Source organism: Dromiciops gliroides, chromosome 1 (genome assembly GCF_019393635.1).
Source record: "Dromiciops gliroides isolate mDroGli1 chromosome 1, mDroGli1.pri, whole genome shotgun sequence".
NCBI classification, from domain to species: Eukaryota; Metazoa; Chordata; class Mammalia; order Microbiotheria; family Microbiotheriidae; genus Dromiciops; species Dromiciops gliroides.
In genome coordinates this window covers 25,566,358-25,591,969 of record NC_057861.1, presented here as the reverse complement: position 1 = coordinate 25,591,969, position 25,612 = coordinate 25,566,358, and positions in this window count along the sequence as shown.

Genomic DNA, 25,612 nt, shown 5'->3' with positions numbered 1-25,612 from the left:
GTGGTCCATGATCCATCACCTCCCCAGCAATGGCTCTATGTCTTCAATGCTACAGAACACCACCCGCCCGTCTTCAGTCCATTCTGCACACATAGTAAACCTGCCCAGCCCCCCTTGATCGTGGTTTGGAATGAGTTAATAATTGCACATAATACCCACTCAACACATTAGATGTGGGGCCCTCAGTGAATTCATGTCTCCCTTAGAACATCTGTGGTTTCAACCCCAAATGGGGAAATCTGCCTCCCTCTTGGGATGTCTGCAGACCTTGGCATTGCCCTGAATGGCAAGGGCTGATGGGGGGAGGGAGGTTAAGGAGGGAAAACAAGGGAAAAGAAAGAGGGGAGAGGGGAGGAGGTGAAGGGCAGAGATGAGCAGTGGCCCCATCCCCACCCCGAGCCACGAGAACTCCGTACCCCCCAGCTGCGGAATCACATAACATAACCGCCCTGGCAGCTGTCGAGGCTAGAATGAGCCGCACCTGTTTGCAATGTAAGTTGGCCATTATCAGCCTTCACATCCAGCTGTAATTCAAAGAGAGGGGAATGGGGGGGGGGGAGGAGTGGAGGACAGGACGATCGAATGTCCTAAATTGACTCCACTTTAGTGCCTTATATAAAAATTTCCTGTAATGCATGTTACCATAAATAAGGGATTTTCCAAGAAGCTCGGGGCAAAATGGCTTTCTAGCTGCTCTCTCAGAGGGAAGTTTCCTGGTTGCTCCGGTTATGTTCCATCCTTCGAATTATCTCATTGTAAAAGGCCTGCCTCTGATGGCCATGATTTACAGGGGTTGAGAACACCCATTTGGTTCTTCTTCGGGGAAATACATTTAAAGCTTAACTTTGGAGAGACATTGTTTGGCAAAGACACCTCAGACCTTGGTTGGGTCCCCAGTTATAGCAGTGGATGGATGGATGGATGGATGGATGTATGGATGGACAGGTGGGTAAATAAAAAGTCATTTAAATACTTTCTACACGCCAGGTACTGTGTCCTGAAATAGATGGAACTTTGCTTACTATAAACACTAGCGTCCTTTGACGCTCTTCTTATCTTCTACTTCCTATACCAGACCTTTCCAGATTCTTCCCTCTCCTCCCAGTTATCAGTCTCTCCTTCTTGAAATTCCTTTCTATTACTTTGCATTTCTTTCCTTGTTTCCAGTACAATGTAAACTCCTTGAGATTTTAGAAGAAAATTCATTTTTTCTTTGTATGCCCAGTATATCTCCCTATTAAGCACATAGTAAGTGCTTAATAAATGCTTGTTGATTGATTATTGTTTTTTATACCCCAGTACCTAGCACAGTCCTTGGCGCAGAGTAGGGGTCTAACAAGTGTTTGTTCTTTGGTAGATTAGAAACAAATATGGTTAGCACCCAGATTTGACACACTGTGATAAAGCCTCAGTTGCCCTATCCCAATTATGGTTCCAACCTCAGAAGATACCTACCTAGTAGAATCTCTAGCAATGATCATGGTGGTACCTACCACATAGAGGTCAAGCAGAGAGCCTCTGAAACTGCCAAGGAAACATGGTTCTAATTTCCCTGGGCCAGGCCCTCCTGGACTGTTATGGGAAGGATGGGGGTTTTTATAATGTGACTCTTCACTCATAGCTCAGGGGTAAGATTTATTTGTCAGACCTAAGGCATTTGGGGGCCTTGTTCTCTTCCACAAAGAAACTTCTGGGGCAGCTAAGTGGCGAAGTGGATAAAGCACTGGCCCTGGATTCAGGAGTTCCTGAGTTCAAATCCAGCCTTAGACACTTGACACTTACTAGCTGTGTGACCTTGGGCAAGTCACTTAACCCCCATTGCCCAGCAAAAAAAAAAAAAAGAAGAAGAAAGAAACTTCTGTTTAGAGATGAATAGAACCTTAGAGAGGATCTAGTTCCAATCTCTTGTTTTACATATGAGGAAACAAAGTCACAAAAAAAGGATTAATGGCTGGTTTCCATTGCCACAGTTTACCAGGTTAATACAGTGGCAAAGCTGGGATATGAACCAATATCTTTTGACTCTGAAAGTAGTGTTCTTCATAGGTTTGATGATATAACCAATCAGTCCTCCCCAATCCACCTTATACATGCTTTCCCTCAGTAAGGTCTTCTGTTGTCCAAATCTCCTGTAGTCAGTAAAATGACACCATTCCTCCCCCCACCCCCCATCCCCACCACCACTCAGTAGTCCTTGTTGGAGGGTCTTGAAGAGGGAACTGGAGTGTGTGGCAAAGATGATTCAGAGAGAGAGGGGGTGGGAGAGGGAGAGGATCTGGAGGAGAAACTCCCTGATAAAATTACCTTGAAGGACTTGGAATTGAAATGATACCACAGGACCAATAATACCATTTTTGGGGAGGATTGTGGAGAGGGGAGCCAGTGTAGTTAAGTGGCACAGGTGGCTGGTTCTGGAGTCAATGAAGACTCATCTTCCTGAGTTCAAATTCCACCTCAGACACTTACAAGACCCTGGACAAGTCATTTAACCATGTTTGCCTCAGTTTCCTCCTGTGTCAAATGAGCTGGAGAAGGATATGGCAAAGCACTCTAGTGTCTGCCAAGAAAACCCCAAATAGGGTCATGAAGAATCTGGCACATCTGTAAATGACTAAACAACACCACCAACAAAAGAAGGGAGCAATTCTTTGGGTGGAAGGTGGGTCTTAGTGACCTCTAAGGTCCTGTCTATTTCTCATTCTATGACTTCATGTTTCTTTCTTTCTTTTTATTTATTTATTCATTCATCACTCATTCATTTGTTAATTCGTTCATTTGTTTGTTTTTTGTATTTATTTTTTGCAGGGCAATGAGGGTTAATTGACTTCCCCAGGGTCACACAGCTAGTAACCGTCAAGTGTCTGAGGTCCTCCTGAAGCCAGGGCTGGTGCTTTACCTACTGTGCCACCTAGCTGCCCTCTGACTTCATGTTTCTATTCCAGACATCATGTTTGAGTTGGGGATAGCTACCATCCATCTCTGGGTCTCTGTAGGGCTATTCCTTGTCCCTCAGAGGTCATCTAGGACAAACCCCCTCATTTTACAGATAAGGAAACTGAGTCCAGGAGAAGCTGAGGGACTTGCCCAAGATCACATGAGTGATAAGTAACTAACTGCAGGATTTGAAACAGGGCTTCTGACTTAAGAGACAGAATGCTGCTTTCCTGTCTGCTAGATCTCCCGACCACTGACAAGTCACTTAACCACCTCTTGCCTCAGTTTTCATCCCTATAAAGTGAGTGTTTTGGCCTGGATCAAGTCTAAGGGTCCTTTCAGTTTGAAATCCCACTAGACTATGATATCTCTTTGTTTGTTTGCAGGGCAATGAGGGTTAAGTGACTTGCCCAGGGTCACACAGCTAGTAAGTGTCATGTCTGAGGCCAGATTTGAACTCAGGTCCTCCTGAATCCAGGGCTGGTGTTTTATCCACTGTGCCCCCTAGCTACCCACTAGACTATGATATCTTATACCACCACTACAGTGCCTGAGTTGTCCAGAAGCCCTTGCCAGAAGAGTGACCCCACCCCCCCACCCCCCGCCACCGCCTGCGCTCCCCACACGTCCCAACAAGGCTGAGAGGAGAGATCGCTTTCCATTGGCACTCAGCCTGCCATCATGAACTCCAGATGGGCAGGAGTGTTTCTGTGGTGTGGACATTTGATTATTAGGGTTTGGATGGCTCTTGGAGAATACAGTGAATCTTCTGCTTCATTCTATTCCCTCCCACCATGAGCATGAGCTAGGTTTTGACTGACCAGTGGGAGGCAGTAGCTGCCACCTGTAGCTGACTTACCATGCTCTGGATCTCAGGGGCTCTGCTCTTCCTAAGTGGAACAAAACCTCTTTGGGGAACTGTTTAAGTAGATGGTGGGATGTTCTAGGGGAAGAAATTCAGAGACATTTTCGGAGTTTTTCAGAAAACAACTCCAGAAACAGAATAAACCTCAAAAATCACTGTCCCCCAGGGGCAGCTAGGTGGCGCAGTGGATAAAGCGCTGGCCTTGGATTCAGGAGGACCTGAGTTCAAATCCAGCCTCAGACACTTGACACTTACTGGCTGTGTGACCCTGGGCAAGTCACTTAATCCTCATTGCCTGAAAAAAAAAATTGGGGGCAGCTAGATGGCGCAGTGGATAGAGCACCGGCCCTGGAATCAGGAGTACCCGAGTTCAAATCCAGCCTCAGACACTTAACACTTAATAGCTGTATGACCCAGGACAAGTCACTTAACCCCAATTGCCTCACTAAAAAAAAAAAAAAAGAAAGAAAGGAAAAAAAGAATCACTGTTCCCCTCCTTGCCTCCATTCACATCATTTTCAGCCATGTTGGTTCACTTGCTCTTCCCCATAATCACTATTCATCTCCCACCTCTACACCTTTGCCATAGGCTGTCCCTACAACCTGGAATGCTCTCTCCTCCCCTCTGCCCCTCAGAATTCATGCCTCGCTTCAAAGTTCAGCTTGGCTAATAACTACCTCCTTTTTTTTTTTTTTAAGTGAGGCAATTGGGGTTAAGCGACTTGCCCAGGGTCACACAGCTAGTAAGTATTAAGTGTCTGAGGCTGGATTTGAACTCAGGTACTCCCAAATCCAGGGCTGGTGCTCTATCCACTGTACCATCTAGCTGCCCCAATAACTATCTTCTTTAATGACCCACCCCCAGGGTTACCATTACTCCTCAAGATGCCCCCTCCAAGAAATTGCTTAGTGTTTCCTTGGTATCTATCTACTCTATAATTACTTCTCTGAGTCCATGTGTTCTGCTGGGGAAATTTAAGACAGAAAATTTTTTGGTCAATTTCATCTTTGGGCTGCCACTACTTTCCATAGTGCGTGGTACCCAGTAGGTGCTTCATAATTGCTTGCTAAATGGAATCAAATTGGAAAATGAAGAAAGTTGGAGGCAGAAACTCCAGATGTGGGTGGGTAGGATTCTTTCTGGGTACATTCTTCCCGTGATATTTTCCTGAAGCTAATAAAATTCAATTCAATATAGTGAGAGGTACCTGAAAGGGGAGTCCAGAGACCTGTATTCTTGCTCAGGCTCTGCTCTGTATTACCTGTGTGACCCCTAGCAAACCACTCCATCCCTTTGTGCTTCAGTTTCCTCTTCTGGAAGAAAAAAAAGAGTTCAACTTGCTAATGGTTAAAGATCCCTTACAACTCTAAATCCAAATGCTCAGTGATCCCATGGCCATTGCTGCGATAAGGATTTGCAGATGGCATTGGGTAACAGACAACCAATAAAAAGACAACTGGGGACAAATGATTAAACCCACAAAGCAAATGAATGATTAGCTGGAAACTATCCTTGGAGCAGTCACAGGATCCAATTTTCCAAGTTGGGAGGGACCTCCGTGGCCTGCCAGGCTGATTTTATAATAAATCATGCAAGCTGTGTGCTGTTTAAGGAGTAAAATAGATGCCCTGGGACCCCAGCTAGTTAGAAATGGATGTATATCTGAGCTCTGGGACACCACATATCTTAGTGGTGATGACTCTGTCCATTGTAGACTCAAAATCTTAAAACAAGATTATAGATTTAGAACAGAGAAAGGACCTCAGAAGCCACTGAATCCATCTCCCTCATTTTCCAGAAGAGACTAACACTCATGAAGGTGAAGTTGACTTAATGTAAAAGCACAAAGGTAGTAAGTAGCAGAGGTAAGGTTTGAACGCGGTCCACCTAACTCTACAATCAATGCTTTGTCCATGCAGATTTGAGTAAAATATTAGAACAGAGGATATCGGAGCTGGAAGGGGCCTTGGAATAAGGAGTGTCAGGACTAGGAAGGCCTTGAGAACATGAACTGTCAAAGCTGGGAGAGGGAATCTTAGAACAGAGATTGTCCAGCTGGGAGAGGCTAAAATATCAGGGCTAGGAAGGATCTTGGAATTCAAACTGTCAGAACTGGGAGGGTCATTAAAAACATAGAATTTCAGAGCTGGGAGGAACCTTAGAACTCAGAACATCAGAGATGGAAAGAGTCTGAGAACATAAAATGTCCGAGCTGGTAGGAATCTGGGAATGTTAGATGTCAGAGTTGGGAGACACCTTAGAACATAGAGTGTCAGAGCTGGAAAGATCCAGGAAATACATAAAATGTCAGAGTTGGAAGGGACCTGGGAAACAGAGAATGTCAGAGCACAGACTGTCATGGCAGAGGCCTTAGTGACCATCTACCCTAGTGCTTTCATTTCCCAAAGGTCCCAAGAGATCAAGAGTCTCACTCATGGTTACCTAGAAAGCAATGGAACCATGAATCCTGATTCCTAATCCAAGCTTTCTTCTACTGAACTATCTCCTACCTGATTTTTTTAAGGGTAGAGGAATAATTGAAATTGCAGTTGAGGGGGCAGCTAGGTGGCACAGTGGATAGAGCACGGGCCCTGGAGTCAGGAGTACCTGAGTTCAAATCTGGCCTCAGACACTTAACACTTACCAGCTGTGTGACCCTGGGCAAGTCACTTAACCCCAATTGCCTCACCAAAAAAAAAAAAAAAGAAAGAAAGAAATTGCAGTCGAAGGACCAATGATCTTCCCCCACTTTTGCCTCTTGTCCACACACACACTCACACACATTTTCATACACACACACACACACACACACACACACACACACACACACACACACACACACACCTCTTTTTCTGTGAACAGTGCCAAAAGCTGTCCATCCCACACTTGTCTGGTTGTTCATCTGAGATCAGAGAAACAGATCAATCATGAGAAGCCATCCTTCTCCAAGAGGGATTGCAGGTCTTTTCCATGAGGCTCCTGTCACAGAGATAACTCCATGGTCCACTGTAAATCTGCCCTTTTGGCCTTCTTTGGGCCAAAAGATCAGAGATTGCCCGTTGTAGCCTGCCTATGACTTAAAAGAGGGGGGAAGGGCACCTCATGAAATCCCAAATAGCTACTTTTCCTGGGGCTCATGGGAATGAGGGGCTGGGAAGTGTCAGAATCTGCTCAAGAGATGAAGACAGTGAGTCTGTGGAGAGGAGGAAGCATCAGCTTTCCCTCTGCTTCTTGCTGTCCTTGTTTTCTATTCCACTATAGGCAAATGTGTCATTGGCTAGAGTGTCAATTTAAGAAGGTTGTGTTTCCCTCTTCAATGCTACAATGATTGAATAAACATTTATTAATCACTTACTGTTATCAAGCACAGTGCCAAGCTCTGGGGCTATGAATATAAGAGCAAGCCATTTCCCTGCCCTCGAGGAGTTTGTGATCTCATAGGAGATAATACACATAAGGGAAAGTAACCCAGGTGTATTATTTTGATCTGGAAAGTATGATCAAAGAAGCCTGTTATTTGGAAGCTTTGTCATAAGCAACAGCTTCCCAACACACACTCACACACACACATTCACCCTCATACTCTCTCTCTCTCTCACTCACTCACACACACATTCACACTCATTCTCTCACTCACTCACACACACATTCACACTCATTTTCTCTCTCTCTCTCTCTCTCTCTCACACACACACACACACACACACACACACACACACACACACTTGATTCTGCTCAGCCTATCTTTATTGAGAGGGAGAAAATGATCAACCATCTACCAATCATCAATCCACTTTTCAAACAGCACTTACTATATGCCAGTCACTGTGCTGGCATTGGGGATAAAGAGTCAAAAAGGAAATGCCCTGCCTTCAAGGAGCCTATATTCAGTCAGGCGAGGCAGCATGCTCAAATATAAGTAAATACAAAAAGAAACAAAGTAGATATAATGTAATTTCAAGAGGGTGGCTGGGTGACTCAGTGGATAGAGCGCTACCTGAGTGCAAATGCAGCCTCAGACACTAGCCATGTGACCCTAGACAAGTCGCTTAACCCTGTCTGCTTCAGCTTCCTCAGTTGTCACATGTGCTGGAGAAAGAAATGGCAAACCACTCCAGTGTCTTTGCCAAGAAAATTCCAAATGGCGTCACAGAGAGTCAAACATGACTATAAACCACTACACAACAACAAATTTCAAGAGAGTTGGGGGAAGACAGTAATAGCTGAGGGATCTGAAAAGGCTTCTTATGGAAAATTGTGCTTGAGCTCAGCTTTGAAAGACATTAGGGATTCTAAGAGGCAGGAGAGACTACATGTTGGGGATGGGGGAACAGTTGGACAGGTAGGAGATTTAATGTTGCATATAAGGAAGAGCAAGAAAGCCAATTTGGCCAAACTGCAGAGATTGTAATGGGGAGTAATGCCTGGAAATGTAGATTAGAGTAAGTTGTGAAGGGGTTGTTTTTAAGCCCAGAGGGAATAGGGAGCCACTGTCATTTCTTTTTTCTTTTTGTTTTAATAATAAGCATTTTTATTTACAATTTTGAGTTCCAAATTTTATCCCTCCTTCTATCCCTCCCCTCCCCTCTCCCTAAGGCAGTAAGCAATCAGATGAGCAATTATGTAAAACATGACCATATTTGTCATTTTGTACAAGAAAACTTGAATAAAAGAAAAAAATGAAAGTGAAAATAGCATGCTTCAGTCTGTGTTCAATCAATATCAGTTCTTTCTTTGGAGGTGGATAGTATGTTTCACCAATAGTCCTTTGGGATTGTCTTGGATCATCGTATTGCTGAGAATAGTCACAGTTCTTCATCAAACAATATTGCTGTCACTGTGCACAACGTTCTTCTGGTTCTGCTCACTTCACTATACATCAGTTCATACAAGTCTTTCCAGGCCTTTCTGAAATCATCCTGCTTGTCATTTCTTACAGCACAATAATTTTCCATCACCATCATATACCACAACTTGTTTAGCCACTCCCCAATTGATGGGCAATCCTTTGTTTTCCAGTTCTTAGCCACCGCAAAAATAGCAGCTATAAATATTTTTTTTTACGAAGAAGTCTTTTTTCTCTTTTGGGGATGCCTTTGGCATATAAACCTAGCAGCAGTATTGCTGGATCAAAGGGTATGCACAGTTCTTTAGCCCTATGGGTGTAGTTCCAAATTGTTCTCCAGAATGGTTAGATCTTTTCACAACTTCACTGACAGTGGATTAACGCCACTGACATTTCTTGAGCAAAGAAGCAATATAGTCAATCTTGTGCATTAGGAATAATGTGGAGAATTCAGAGAAATACAGGAAGGCTTTTATGAATTAGTGCAGAGCTAAGAAAGCAGAACCCAGAGGATAGGATACAGAGTAACCACAATAAAGTCAAGAAAAAGAATACTGAAGGATTCCCAAACACTCATCTGAGTGAAGCTGAGCAAAAACCTCCCCGTGACGACCTGTTCTGGGTTCTTTTCTTGGGTAGAAAGGTCACCCAAGACCTTGACCAAGTCAGTAACTAATTGTGATTTCAGAAGATGTCCAGGAAACATAGGACACAAATACAGAAGCAAGACATGCCTTGCCGTTAAGAGTTTATATTCTACATTGCCAGATGTGGAAGATGGAGCATCCATTGCCAGATGTGGACAATGCATTGATCTGGTGTATTTAATTCTATTCCTTGTTACAAGAGGGGATTTTATATTCTATAGGGTGAAGTGAAAAGTGACAATGATGTAATTTTAAAAATAATACACTAAACTTCTTGAAATAAAGGAGGAAGAGGGACAGGGAAAGAGGCAACATTGCACAGTAGAAAAAGAATTATACCTAGAATCAGGATACCTAAACTTGAACCTCTGCTCAAACATTTTAAAAGCTGTGAAATCTACCAACGGACCACTTGGCTTCTCAGCCTCAGTTTTCTCATCTGTAAAATGAAGAAAGGAACATACATGCAAATTCTACTGCATGGGGTTATGGTAATAAAAGTGCTTTGCAAACTCAAAAGCACCATAAATATGTGAAATGTAATCACTAAATTTTGGGCCTGAAGAGCTACTCCCAGAAATTCTAGTCTCTCAACTCAGCCTCCAGATCTCTAGAAACTGGGTTGTGGAACAACAATAATCCCTTCTATTCATTTGACAGGTTTCTTTAAAGTCCTTTCACATATTATAAGGTTCTTGAGATTCATGGTGACCTTATGACTCCAAAGAGTAGGAAGGGTAGGCATTGTTAGATCCACTTTCTAGATTAAGAAAACTGATGCTGAAAGGGAAACTGACCTAACAGGTGATCCAGCCAGAACTTGAACCCAGGTCTCTCCTGGCTACTCCTTTAGCTCTCTTTCCACTACACTGCACCATCTCTCTCTCTCTCTCTCTCTCTCTCTCTCTCTCTCTCTCTCTCTCTCTCTCTCTCTCTCTCTCTCTCTCTTTCTCTCTCTCTCTCTCGGCAAGAAGGGTTAAGTGACTTGCTTAGGGTCACACAGCTAGTGTCAAGTGTCTGAAGTCAGATTTGAACTCGGGTTCTCCTGAATCCAGGGCTGGTGCTTTATCCACTGTGTCACCTAGCTGCCCTCTGCACCATCTCTTGATTGTAGACAGAGGTGATTTCTCTCCTAGTCTCTCATCCTCTTTTCTTTGGGAAGGATTAGCTTTACTTACAGCAGTGAATAAATGAATGAATCAGCCAATCAACAAACATTTAGAAGGTATTTACTCTGTGCCAGGCACTGTGCTAAGCCTGGAGACACAAAGAAAAGCAAAATCAGCCCCTGTCCTTTCCCTAGTGAGGGAGACAACATATAGACAGCTTTATTCACATAAGCCATATACAGTGTAAATGGGAAGTAATATCAGAGGCAAGAACCAGTAGTTAGGGGATGAGAAAGACCTATCTACAGAAGGAAGCATTGGATGTGTCTTGATGGAAGAAAGGGACGCAAGTATAGGTAAAGAGAGAGAGCATCCCAGGCCTGGGGATGGCCATTGCAAAGCCCCAAAGGTGGGAAATGGAACATTGCAGAAGAGGAACATCAAACATGCCTCTTGTCTCTTTGGAGACCCTTTTGGGGAGGATTTTCATCTCACTAATGGCTTGGAGATCCCTAGGTTTCTCTTGATAGCAAGGGTGCCCAGCTGACTAATTGACTGTAATGCCTGTAATTACTTCGGTGCAATATGGCAGGGGGCACAACATGGTGAAAAGAGAATCAGCAGACCTTGGTTTGAATCTTGACTCAGCTGTGTGACCTTAGACAAGTCACCTCACATATCTAGGCCTCCTCTTCTTCAACTGAAAGATAAGCAGGTTGGACTCTAAAAATGCTAAGGACCATTCTCTGACATCCTATGGCATAGGAACATCATCCCTTCTTGGCATGAATGAATGAATGCATAAGTGAGTGGTTGAATGAGTGAGTGAGTGAATGAATGAATGAGCATTTATTAACTACTTCCTATTGCCAAACATTGTGTCAAGCTCTGGTGATACAAATAGAAGAATAAGCCATTTCCCTGCCCTCGAGAAGTTTGTAATCTAATAGGAGGAGAGTGGGAATTCCTCAAATATTAGCATCTGAGTCAATTCCAAACAGCCCCAATGCCCCAGACAGAGGGTCTCATCTCCAGCATATAGGGTTTGCCCCCCTGTACTTTTAAAAACCATGATAGAATTATTTGAGGGCAGAGACCATTTTGTTTATATCATTTTATAGGGGCACAGAGCCTGGCACCTAGCTGATATTTTTAAATACTTGTTAATTGATTGATTAGCTAACTCATGACCCCTTTCTGTGCCCCTCTCTACAAAGTTCACCCTCAACCCCCAAAGTATCTTATACTCTCCCAGTGACTCCTGTATGCCCAAGCCCAACTATACCATAGACATTCTTTCTCTGGGAAGTGCCACACCCCCACTCTATTGTTCCATATATCAAAATTTGCCCTCCACAAAATCCTGATATGTTTACTCACACACAGGTGGGAGTAAGAGTTTCATTTTTAATGTGAGGGATAAGTTTTTTTTCATAAAAGTTCTGCTCTAGTTGGGGCTTGAAGATGTCCCTGGGTTTCTAAAGGCTCCTCTGGGTCTTACCAAGATGATGGAGTGTCTTGGAGCTCAGAGCTGGTGATGGACCCCATGGTACAATGGAAAAAGAATCTGGTTTCAAAATCCTTTTCTAACACTACCCGTGTGACCTCAGCAAATCATGTAACTTCTGACATCAATTTTCCCATCGATAAAATGAGGGTCTTAGGCTAAATAACTTCTGAGGTCCTCTTCAATAGGAAACCTGAGATCCAAAGACTGTCTGCTAAGGCAGTGGGGTGGGGCGTGGTTACTTGTGATTCAAATCAGTGCAGGTAGTACAGAAACTGACGAAATCATGAATTCTTGAAGCATTTACATAAGTAGAAGCTCAATTTGGAATCAAGGGATTCTAATTCTAAACATCCCCAAAACCCCAGAGAGAGGGTGGATAGGTAGGTGAATGGATGGATGGATGCACAGATAAATGGATAAATAGGTGGATGTATGGATACATAGATAGAGAGAGGGATGGATGGATGGAGAGATGGATGAATGGACGGATGGATGGATGGATGGATGGATGGATGGATGGATGGATGGATGGATGGATGGATGGATGGATGAATGGATGCACATATAGATGGATAGATAGATGCACAGGTAGATAGATGGATGGATGGATGCATAGATAGAGAGAGATGAATGGATGAATGGAGAGATGGCTGGATGAAGAGATTGATGAATGAAGAGATGGATGGAAAGATAGATTATATATATATGTTTGTCATATAGCTCATAAATATATTAACTATCTCTATAGAAAATGTCAGAGGTGGAGGGACTTAAAAAAAAAGGAGAAGCTGGATTGGGCCTTAGAGAATTTCAGAGCTAGGAGAGGTCTTAAAACAGAGAGTGTTAGCACTGGGAGGGATCTTAGAATAGAAAATGATATAGAAATACATGATATAGAAATGAATAGAAACAAATAGAGATATCTTCCAGCTCTGCTATTTAATCTCTATGCAACCCTGACCAAGTAACTTCTCCTCTCTGGGCCTCAATCACTTGCTATATAAAATGAAAGAGTTGGATGAGATTATCCCCACCTAAATTTTATCCTAAGCCTTTAACCTATTAGTCAGTCAATTAATGAACAAATATAAAGTGCCTATTATGTGCTAGATACTATGTGAAGCTCTAGGGATGCAAAGAAAGGCAAAAGACAGTCCCTGCCCTAGGAGAGCTCATGATCTAATCTATTAGCTAGATCTGTACCCCTCAACCCAATTAGATGAAACTGATTGTGGCATTCCAGGCATAGGTACAGGTAGAGGAGACAGAGAGACAGAGAGAGACAAAGACAGAGACACAGAGAGATGAAGAGACAGAAATAGAAACACACTGAGAGACTTTTTGTACATTCCAGAATCTCTAAACCATACTATACAGGTACCCACCTATTTCATCTATGTATAAAGCCTGCTCTGCTTTCCTTGTTATTACCATGATGGTTCTCCCCTTGAGCAATATGGGAAATTCTATATAAATGAGCATTTGAGCTGTTCTTCTTATTGGCAGGGCACTATGACCACTTAAGGCTTTGTCCCTGCCCTTTCCAGCTTGACCTTGCTTGGTGGGCAACTCGATTAATATGTCCTGGTCACTCGAGCGTGTGCTGAGAAAAAGGAGGCTGCTCCCTGGGAAGTGGCTGGTCCTGCCCTATCTCCCTGTTAGTTTGACCCTCACCCAAGCTGAGTAGTTTACAGACCTGTTGAATGAGGCTTTCATTTGGGTGACCTCTAGGGTCATCTGTTTTCAGACCATGAAATATGGCCCCTGTGAAGTGCCCAGGAGCATAGAGATAACCTTCATCGAGGAGCCCTTGCAGGCCAATGAGCCGAGACTAATGATGATTGGGGCTTGTTCTTCAGGGACAAAATTTATTGGACTGCTGACCACTTGGGGCCTGGGCAGGAAAGTTAACTCTTTGTGGGATCACAGAATCATAGTCTTTCAGAATTGTAGGTGACTTCAGCCGTCATCTAGTTTCAAGTCATACATGAATGAATGAATGAATGAATGAATGAATGAATGAATGAAAAGGCACTTGTTAAATGTTTATTATGTGCCAAGCACATGAAAAAGAACTTCCATTGCAATGTGCTCAATAAGCAGTCAACCAGCTTTTGCTTGATGACTTTCAATGAGCCTTGAAACCCAATCTTTCTCAAGGTCCACTTTGGGATAACTCTGATGGAAGCTAGGAAAGTTTTTCCTGTCATCAAATCTAAATTTTGTTGTTGTTGGGTTGTTTCAGTTGGGTCCACTTCGTGACCCCATTTCGGGGCTCTCTTGACAAAGATACTGGAGTGGTCTGTCACTTCCTTCTCCAGCTCATTTTACAGATGAGGAAACTGAGGCAAATGGGGTTAAGTGACTTGCCCAGGGTCATGGAGCTACTATGTATCTGAGGCTAGATTTGAACCCATGCAGATGAGGCTTCCTGTTTCCAAGCCCATTGCTTTATCCACTGTACCACCCAGCTTCCCCCAAACCTAGACTTGCCTCTTTATAACTTGTACTCATTCCTCCTAGTTCTAACCTTGGGGCCAGGCTGACTGAGTATATTCCCTCTTCCACATGACAGCCTCTTGAATATTTGAACACAGCTCTCCTTCCCTACCCCCAACCTTCCCAGAGCATTCTCTTCTTCAGGCTCAGCAATCTAGTCCCTTCAGTAAATCTTCAAACAGCATGAACTCAAGGCTGTTTCCCATCTTTGTTGTCCTTCCCAGCATTCCCTCTGGTTCATCAATGTCCTTTCTAACCTGTAGCAGAATTAAGTACAATATTCCAAGTGTGATCTGCTCAGGGCTGAATACCATGGGGCTATCATCTCCTCATTCCTGAAAGCTTTGCCTCTCTGGGAGCAGTTCAAGAGTCCATTGGATTTCTTGGTTGTTACATCACTGTTGACCCATATGAACTTTGAAATCCAAGAAAAAACCCAGATTTCTTCCTAGATAAATTGCTGTCTAAAAACGTCCCTCTGCTATTGTACTTGGGCAACTGAGTTTCTGAAACTCAGCTGGTGAGACTTTACATTTCGCCTTTGTTCAACATCCTCTGCTCTTGGGCCTCTTTTAGCTCCATATTTCTATTCTAAGGCGCCTCCCGCTCTGACATTCTCTGTTATACAGCCCCTTCCTGATCCAGCACTCTTTGTTCTAAGGGCTCTCCCAGTGCAACTTATTTTCTAAGACCCTTTCTTGTTCTACTATTCTCTTTTCTAAGGTTCTGTCTGGCTCTGACATTCTCTGTTGTAAGATTCCTTACAGCTTAATTAATCAATTCATCAATAAGCACTTAAGGTCTTACTCTGTGCCAGGTAGTGTGCTAAACACTGAGACCACAAAGAAGAATCCCTCAAGGAGCTTACATTCTAATGAATCGGACTACACACACACACATAACATAATATAATATAATATAACATAATATAACACAATATAATATAATATATAATGGTATGCATGTATATGCACATAATTACATACACATAATGTAATACAGTATACCTGTATACATACATGTATGCATACATATACATGAATGCACACAAATATATACATCTATACATACCTATACACACAAACACATATATATGCATATATACATGGATAGTGTATTGGGATGGGGTGGGGAATTGATTTATTCAGCTCTACCATCATTTAAAGAAAGTAATAAGATCTTCAATAAATCAATCATAGGTCTTGGACTTAATTTTTAAAGTCTTTGAAAGCCATTTAATGAAGTGAAATGATGACTGACAAGAAGCCTATTCCATTTGGCCAAAAAACACCCTAGGTTCTTGGGGCAGCTAGGTGGCACACTGGGTAGAACACCAGACCTGAAGTCAGGAACTCCTCTTCCTGAGTTTGAATTTATTCTCAGACACTAGCTGGGTGACCATGGGCAAGCCACTTAAGCCTAGCTGCCTCACTTTCCTCATCTGTAAAATGAGCTGGAGAAGGAAATAGCAAACCACTCAGGTATCTTTGCCAAGAAAACACTAAACAGGGCATGAAGAGTCTGATATGACTGAAATGACTATATAGAAGAATTGAGAGTGGAAAGGCTGGAGCAAGTGGGGCTTTCCTGTGAAACCATTGAGGAAGAACTTCCTGTAGGAAGGAGAAGCCTCAGCTCTGGCCCCATCCATTTTTTCCTTCCCACCCTTCCCTCATCCTTCCTTTGATCAGGGCACTTGTGAGTTCTGAAGGGTCTAAGTGATGTTGGTCTTCTTTTCTTCTCATCAGTGTCATTCTCCCTGAAACAGCCATGGCTGTTGGGAATGTCTTCATTAGGAGCCAAGGAAAAACTGGATGACTCTCCATGCTTAAGAGGAACTTCCTGAGCATCTTACAAATGGGAGAAGAGCACCTGGAGTAAGTAGGAGCACAGAGTGGCCCTTTGACCACTTATTCTCTCTAAGCTTGAGCCTGAGGGCCCTGTGTGTTCTTGTAGGAGAATATAACAAAGACTTTTGGGGGGGGGGTGGTGTTTCATACCAATTGCTTTTGCTATGCAACCATAATAAATACACCTTTTTTTTTTTTTTTAGTGAGGCAATTGGGGTTAAGTGACTTACCCAGGGTCACACAGCTAGTAAGTGTTAAGTGTCTGAGGCCGGATTTGAACTCAGGTCCTCCTGACTGAAGGGCTGGTGCTCTATCCACTGCGCCACCTAGCTGCCCAATATGCCTTTCTTAAAGCTGGTTAAGGCTGGCTGGCTAAAATTATTTTCAACTGTTGATCCTGGCAGAGAAAGTTTGGAAATGAGGAGAAGCACTCATGTGGACCCATGAGGGCTTTAGACAAAGACATTAGAGAATCCTCCTTCCAAATTCCTCAGGGGTATCCCTAGAATCCTAAGGAGGAGGTGTAGCCTTGTTCTGAGACCTGAGACTCATTTGTGAGAGTAGGAATTGGGGTAAGCACCTTCAGAGCTCATATCATATATATATATATATGTTTGTATACATACATATATAAAATATATAGATATATAAATATATGCGCATATGTGTATATGCATATATATGTTTGTATACACACATATATTATATATATATATATATATACACACACACACACACACACATATACATATATATAAGGAGATACAAAGTAACCTGTTAGTCCCTAGAAGTAACGGGAAAATGAGCTACAGTAGGTGGTATTTGAGTTCAGTGTTATAGGAAGTCAGGGATGCCAAGAGGACAAGGTGACGAGGGAGAACATTCTAAGTATGGGAGGCAGACTGTACAAAGGAAAGGAAGTCCCTCCTAGCTCTGACATTCTGGTCCTGATTTTATTAGTGAGGTTGTGTGACCTTGGGCAATTCCTTTCTCCTCAATGGGTTGTAGTTTCCCCATCTCTATAAAATGAAGGAATTTGGTAAGAAGTTCCCTCCCATCTTTGACATGTTCTAAGCCCCCTCCCAGCTCTGACCTTCCCTGCTCTAAGCCCCCTCCCAGCTCTGACCTTCCCTGCTCTAAGCCCCCTCCCAGTTCTGACATTCCCTGTTCTAAGGTCCCTCCCAGATCCTTATGGGAAAAGACTCAGAGCAGTACTGTTTCCTTGGATCTCTTATCATGAGGTGGCCATTGAAGTTTTGATGAAAATTCGTGAAACAGTTGCCCTCTCCCTACCCATGAAGCCTGCCTAACTAGTCCAGCTGAGCTACCCATGTCTCCCAGAAGCCTTGGGACCTGGTGGCTGAATGCTTACAGTTCCTTGGCAAGGAGCTACTTTCTGCTTTTAAAAATGGCTTATGGAGTACCCGATTTCCTTCCTGATTCTTTTCCTTTCACTTTTAAGACCAGGAGGAATTCCAGGGAAATTCAAGCCATATGTTGAGGAATCATTTATACTTAAATCCCGACCATCCTGTGGTGGTTTTAAAGAGCTATTTGATGTCCAAAACACCGTATGAGGATTTTTCAAATAAGCTTTTTAAAGTCTCTTTTTACTCACAGTTGTGTTTTGCCAATAGTAAGTGAATTCAAACATCATGTAAGCCTGGGAGGTTATCTAGAGGGTCACAGTGTGAATGGGGGTGGATTTCTTCTTGGCTTCCCAATAGCATAATCTCTGAAGTGGCTCAGACTTCGGGGCCGTCTGGTCCAGGGGGAGCATCTGACTGAGCACCCCTCAACTGTACCCTATACCCAACAAGGGGATGTCTAGCCTTTACTTGAAGGTCTCTAGGGACAGTCAGTCAACCAACAAGCATTTATTAAGCCCTTTTTGTGTGCCAGACATGTGGTAAGTCCTGGGCTTACATGATAATAGGGAAGGCATCATATAATAGGAGGCTGAAAAGGGAGGGAGAGGAGGAAATGGTGCCCAGCCTGGTGAAATGATGGAGAAGTCCAGATGAGAGCAGCCAGATGGGATATGAAGAGTTGGCTGTACTCAGGGCCCTCCTTCAATGGAAGTTCTTGGAGGAACCCTCCACCCCCCAATAAAAAAGGGATCCTGGGGTGCAGAGGCTACTGATGAGGAGTGATTTCCAGGTCTTTCAGGATGAAGAGAAACAGGGAAGTTACTACTCCCCAAGGTGGTTCATTCCACTTCTGGATAGCTCCAATTGTTGAGGAAGATTTTTCTGGAAGAAGACTTGACCTCTTGCTATTGCCACCTCTTGTTCCTTGGTCTGCCCTCTGGTGCCAAGCCAAGGCTGATCCTTCTTCTACATGCCAGCTCTTCAAAAACTCCAATGCAGCTATCTTCTTGTCCTCAAGGCTTCTCTCCTCTAGGCTAAACTTTTACAATTCCTTCAACTGATCCTTGGGTGGAATGAAGCAGTTTTGAGTTCTAAAGGCCTTAACTCAATTCCATTTAAACAACACATGTTTATTAAGAGCCTACTGTATTCTAAGCATGCTGGTCTAGATCCTGGGGAGGAAGGAAGGAAGGAAGGAAATAAGGAAGGAAGGAAGAGAGGGAGGGAGGAAGGGAAGGAGAGATGGAGGGAGGGAGGAAGGAAAAATAGGAAGGGAAAGAGGGAGAAAGAATGGAAGAAAGGAGGGAGGTAGAAAGGAAGCAGAGGAAGGATCAACAGAGTAATGAAAGAGAGAGAAAAGCAAAGAAGATGGGAAGGAATTGAGGAAAGAAAGATGGCCCTGGGATTTAGAATTAACTCTAAGGGACCTTGGAATTCATCTTGTCCTAGGATTCTGGACCTGGGATTCCCACCTCCAAGGGATCCATGAATAGATTTCAAGGGGTGAGAATAAAATTATGGCTTTCTTGTAACATAATTGGTTTCCTTTGGAATCCTGTGTATTTTATTTTATGCATTTAAAAACGTGATTCTGAGGAGTCCATCATCTCTACCAGATGGTAGAAGCTGTCCATGACCCCAAAAGGGTTCAGAACCTTTGTAGCCTTTTCCCCCCATTTCTTTTTTTTTTCTTTTTTCTTTTTTCTTTGGTGGAGCAATGAGAGTTAAGTGACTTACCCAAGGTCACACAGCTAGTACATGCCAAGTATCTGAAGCTGGATTTGAACTCAGGTCCTCCTGAATCCAGGGCTAGTTGCTTTATCCACTGTGCCACCTAGTTGTAACCCCTGCACCATTTTTAGACAAGGAACATTTACCTGAGATCCCATGGCAAAACAAGATCTGAGCTGGGATTTAGTTCTTTTGGGGTTCTTTTTGTAATTTCTTATTCCATCCTTAATTACTATTCCCCCAAACCAAACGTTCAAATAAACACACAGAAAATCTTTAGGCCATATTTTTTTAAACATTCAACTAACATCAAGAACAATTTAAACTCCAGATTATTTACAACCTATCTTCTTAATGTGTGTATTAACTTTATAAAGCAAATAACAACAAAATGATATTTTGTTTCCATGTCTCCTGCTGATCTTTTTTTCCCCTGTTTTCCCCCCTAATAATATGTCTTGACTGTTGTTATTGTTATTATTGTTACCTGGTCCTATCCAATAAGGCTTTATTAAAAGCCTGTTCAGAGCATGGCTTTGTGGTAGACTGGTGTTATTACTTACATAGGCATGACGCACTCTGCATAGCAAATAAAGAGCTGGCCTCAGCAGGCAGGAAGACTTAGGTTCGAGTCTCACATTAAGCCTCTCTGCTGCATAATCTTTTTTTGGGGGGGGGTCGGTGAGGCAATTGGGGTTAAGTGACTTGCCTAGGGTCATACAGCTAGTAAGTGTCAAATGTCTGAGGTTGGATTTGAACTTAGGTCCTCCTGAATCCAGGGCCAGTGCTTTATCCACTGTGCCACCTAGCTGCCCCTGCATAGTCTTTTTGTTTGTAAAATGAAGTATGTTATGCTGAGTTATCTCTAAGGGGCCCCTTTAATTCTTAATCTGTGATCTTCTAATGCTAGCTAAAGCATCAGTCTGAGAGCTGGTCTTGGAGTCCAGAAGACTTAGGATCAAATCCCACCCCCTGATACAGACTGATTGAGTGGTCCTGGACAATTATATTAAAATATACTTATCAGGGTGGTACAGTGCATAGGGCACTGGCCCTGGAGTCAGGAGTACCTGAGTTCAAATCTGGCCTCAGACACTTGACACTTACTAGCTGTGTGACCCTGGGCAAGTCACTTAACCCCAATTGCCTCACCAAAAATATATATATATATTTATATTTATTTATTTATCAAAAATATATTAAATGTGGATGTGTACATATTATACATGTATGTGTGTATATGTGTATATATGTGCTTATATGTGTATGTATGCATGCATATTTAAGTTACAGAACCCAGGTTAAGAACTCTGGTCTTATAAAATTGCCTAGGGCACTGAGAAGACCTGGGGTTCTTAATCTGGGTTCTATAAACTTTTAAAATATATATATATAGTTTTGATAAGTGTATTTCAATATAATTGGTTTCCTCTGTAATCCTAAGCATTTTAAGTTATGCATTTAAAAACATTATCCTGTGGGGGTGTGTTGATAGATTTCGGCAGACTGCCAGAAGCATCCAGGACACAAAACAAGTTGAAGAACTTCCACTCTTGCTAAAGCACTACAGGGGACAACGGAAGACAAAAACAACAGCAACAATAAAGACAGAGACCTTCTGAAACATGGAGAAGAAACAGAGAGAGAAGAAAAGGGATATAGGGAAAGTCACCGACTTGGAAGGAAGAGAGTCAGAGGTACAAGGAGAGGTCAGGAAGAGAAGAGGGTTCCCAAATCACAGTGACAAGGCCTGCGATCTCCAGCACAAGTGATTAGCCTCAGAGACAGGATCCAGCCTTGGCTCACTGATATAGGGTGAGAGGTCACCAGCTGGCTGATAACGGGAGGATCCTGAAATCCTCTCTCAGTGCGTAGAGGCTCAGCTAGGGGGCTGGGGGTTGGGGGGGGGAGACCCAACACAGAGAGAAGAGAATCCCACAAAAAGGTACTGGAAAGTTAGCCCTCCCCACCCCCCAACACACACGCTTCCTACAACCCAAATGTCCACAGTGGGGCAGGAGTTCACCGGGGTGAGCACAAAACAGAGCTAGACATAGTAGCCAGAGACTGATGAACAAAGGCTCAGGGACCCTTGCCCATATTTCTCAAAGTTCATTTTCAGGCCTGGCCAGTGTAGGGACCTGATACAAGAGGTAGGGTAGTGGAATTCAGAGTCATAGAAAGAGTGAAGTGCAGAGAACTGAATTTGGAGTCATTCCGAAAGGCTTTTCAACTAACTATAAAGAGAGACTGTGACAAGAAAATACAGTTATCTCTTCCCCATCGCGACTTTCCCCACCATGGTTTCAATATATCAGGGGCAACAAAAGAAATTAAAAAGGAATTTGGGGGGAATTTTGTGGAAAACATAGATGACACACAAAAGCCAGCAGATGATAAAGAAGTATAGAAATTCAGAAATGCATAAAATACATGCATAGTATTGTATAATATTAATATATTTTATCTTTTAATGCCATAACAATTCAGACTTCTCTAATATGTAGAAAGGGCCAAAAAATTTTACAAGGATTTTTAAGATCGAGGGGGACACCGTCCCCCTAATCCTCATGATGTGGAAGGGATAATTGTATAAGTTTGGGAGAAGTCTTCTGCTCTTTAGAGCCCCTCCAAAGCCAACATTCCCAGTTCTAAGGTCCCTCCCATTTTTGATCTTCTGTGTTCTAAGGTTCTCCCCTGAAGTGGCTTTCTATCTTCTAAGATTCCCCTCCACTCTGACATTCTATGATTCAAGGTCTCCTTCCTCTGTCTCAGTGACATCTTGGCAACATCATCACTCAGTTGAAATTGATCTCACCAGTTACCAGTGACCACTTAAGTACCAAATCTGAGCTGTTCTCAGTCCTCATCTTTCTTGACTTCTCTGCAGCTCGTGACACCATTGGCTACCCTCACCTTCTAGATGCTCTCTCCTTTCTGGGGTTTTGATAACTTCTCTCTTGCCTCTCCTCTTTCCTATATGACCACTCATTTTCAGTTTCCTTTGCTGGATCATACATCTCACTAACTCTAAGCCAAGCCTCTGTCTTGGGCATTTTTTCTCTATATATTCTCACATTTATGGACTAAGTTTCCATGAGTTTAATTATCATGTCTATGAAAATGACTCCCAGATTTATATATCCAGCTATGTTGAAGAGTCAAAATAAGACCACAGTAGAAGATAAATTAACTTTTAAAAAACAGCACTCATAAGGTTAGTATAAAAGCTCTCTGATGTCGATTGAATGTCTGCAGTATATAAGTGCAGTATATGAAATATAGCTCTTTTAAAAAGTTTTTTCATTTATAACATGGACAATAATTCAGTTACAAAATGATCCACACAAGTAACAAAATTTATTTGAGGTACAGATGAGATAATGTTTATGAAGGTATTTGCAAACCTTATAACAAGGATGGGGAAGTCTTCAATGGTGCAGTAGATAGAGTGTCAGTCAGGAAGGCTCATCTTCATGAGTTTAAATCTGATCTCAGACACTTAGCTAGCTGTGTGATGCTGGGCAAGTCACTTCAACCTTTTTGCCTCAGTTTCCTCATCTATAAAATTAACTGGGAAAGGAAATGGCAAAGCCCTCCAGTATCTTTGCCAAGAAAACCCCAAATGGGGTCATGAAGAGTTGGACACAACTGAAAAACAGCTCAACAACAACAACAACAACAATATTAAGGCTTACTATGTGCCAGGGACTGTGCAAAGTGCTAGGGATTTAAAAAAAAAAAAAGGAAAGAGATAGTCCTTGAACTCAAGAAGCTGACAACGCAATGGGGAAAACAATATACAAACAACTATGAACAAACAAGCTATCTACGGGATACATTGGAGATAATCAAAGGAGGGAAGGCCCTAGAATTAGGGGAGATTGGGAGAAGCTTCCTGTCAAAGGTGAGATTCCATCAAGGACTTGAAGGAAATCAGGGAAGCCCAGAGGTGAGAGATGAGGAAGGAAGGAATTCCAGGCATGGGCACAACTAGTGGAAATGCCTGGAGTCTAGAGATGAAGTGTCTTGTTCAAGGAGCAGCCAGGAGACAAGACCAGTATCTCTGGACCAAAAACTACTGGGGAGGGGCAGCTAGATGGCGCAGTGGATAGAGCACCAGCCCTGGATTCAGGAGTACCTGAGTTCAAATCTGGCCTCAGACACTTGACACTTACTAGCTGTGTGACCCTGGACAAGTCACTTAACCCCCATTGCCTTAAAAAAAAACACACAAAAAAAAAAACTATTGGGGAAGGAGGGATGAAGTATAATATGGAATAAGCCTAGGAAGGCAGGAAGCAGGTCAGGAGGGGCTTAAATGCCCAATAGAGGATTTTAGATTTGATTCTGAAGGCGATAAGGAGCCATTGGGACTTACTGAGTAGGGATGACAGAATCAGGTCTATGCTTTAGGAAAATCACTTTGATGCCTGAGGGAAGGATATGTACTGGACTAGGGAGAGATTTATGGCAAGGGGCCCGAGGAGGCAGATTTTGCCATGATCCAGCCATGGGGCGATGAGGGCCTGCCTACAGTGGCAGCAGAGTCAGAGGCGAGAAGGGCCTGTATTCCAGAGACATCACAAAGGGAATATTGATAGGGCCCGACACCAGATCAGATGTGGACGGTGAGAGATAATGAGTCAAGGGGGATACCTAGATTTTGAGGCTGGGGGAATGGGAAGATGGCATTGCTTTTGGTAGTAATAGGGATATTAGGAAAGGGGCAATGTTTGGGGGATGGAGAAAGATAATGAGCTCAGTTTTGAGTGGAAGATTTCTAAGGGACATCCGGTTTGAGATGCCTAATAGGCAAGACCGGAGGTCAGCAGAGAGGTTAGGGTCCTAGGGAAGACCCTCCCCCCTTTTCCTACTTTATGTCTGAAACAGTCATCACATCATTGATTACCCCCGAATCACCCCCTTGGCTACCACTCCCCAGTATGTGTTGTCTTAGAATATAAGTTTCTTGAAGTCAGGATCCAGCCTGTTCCATCTATCTCAATAGCATAAGGTCTGGCACGTAGTAATCACTAAATAAATGAGTTTCCATTCCATTCCAGTGTTATCCATAGGGCAATGCCTGGCCTTTTGTCCTCATCTACTTGAAGGAAAGAAAAAAAGACAAAAAACAAAGACTCTGAGCTCGCTTACCAGGCCCCCTGGATCTTAATGAGGTTGTCCTGGGGAGCTCTGCTTTTTGTCATCTTCAAAAAGCCTTTATTAAGCCCCTGTGTGCCCATTGCACTGTGCTAGGTGTTTATTATAAAGGATGAGCTCCATCAGGAATCACTTACTGAACTAAAAAAGGTATTGGAATGTTGTGGAAGGAACACCGGGTTTGAAAGTTGGGTTTTGGAGTCAAAAAGGATATGAGTTCAAATCCTGTCTCTGATCCTGTGTGACCTTAGACAAGTCACTTTATTCCTCAAGGCCTTGGTTCTCCCTTCACCAAGCCCTGTAAAATGAGGGGATTAGACTACATCAAAGTTTCTTAACTTGGAATCCACAGACCTTCAAGGGATCCTGGGATAGATTTAACAGGCTGCAAAAATTTTACATCTTTATTTTCACTAACTTAACTGAAATTTAGTATTTTCTTCCATTATGAATGTAGGCAAACAAACATTCTTCTGAGAAGGGACCCATGGGTTTTCCCAGACTGCCTATGGGGCACAGTGGATAGATCACTGGTCCTAGAGTCAAGAAGGCCTAAGTTCAAATCTGCCCTCAAATACTTGCTACCTGTGTGCCCTGGGCAAATCACTGAACCCCTATTTGCCTCAGTTTTCCCAACTAAAAAATGGGGATAATAATAGCACCTACCTGTCAGGGTTGATGTGAGGATCAAATAAGATCATAATTATCAAGCACTTAGCACAGTGCCCAGAACATAGTAAGGACTATATAAATGTTGTTGTTGTCCCTCCCAGCCCTTACATTCTCTGTTCTAAGGTTCCTCTCAACCCTGTCATTCCCTGACTAACTTGTGTTAGTCATCAGAGACCAGTCACAGTCAAAGGGACTGCTTTTTCCATCCACCATGATCTAATCACTGCCTCGTGGCCGTCCAATCTCACGCCTCTGACCCAAAGCAGTGCAGAGGAATACACCACCTGCCCTAGAGCAGTTCAGTCTTTGCCCAGACCTGTGAAGCTCCCTCTCTTCCTGATCAAAATAATCTCTGTGAACACCCTGAAGTACCTGCTGTCTCTAGGAAAACCCAACATCTAACTAAGCCCCTCCA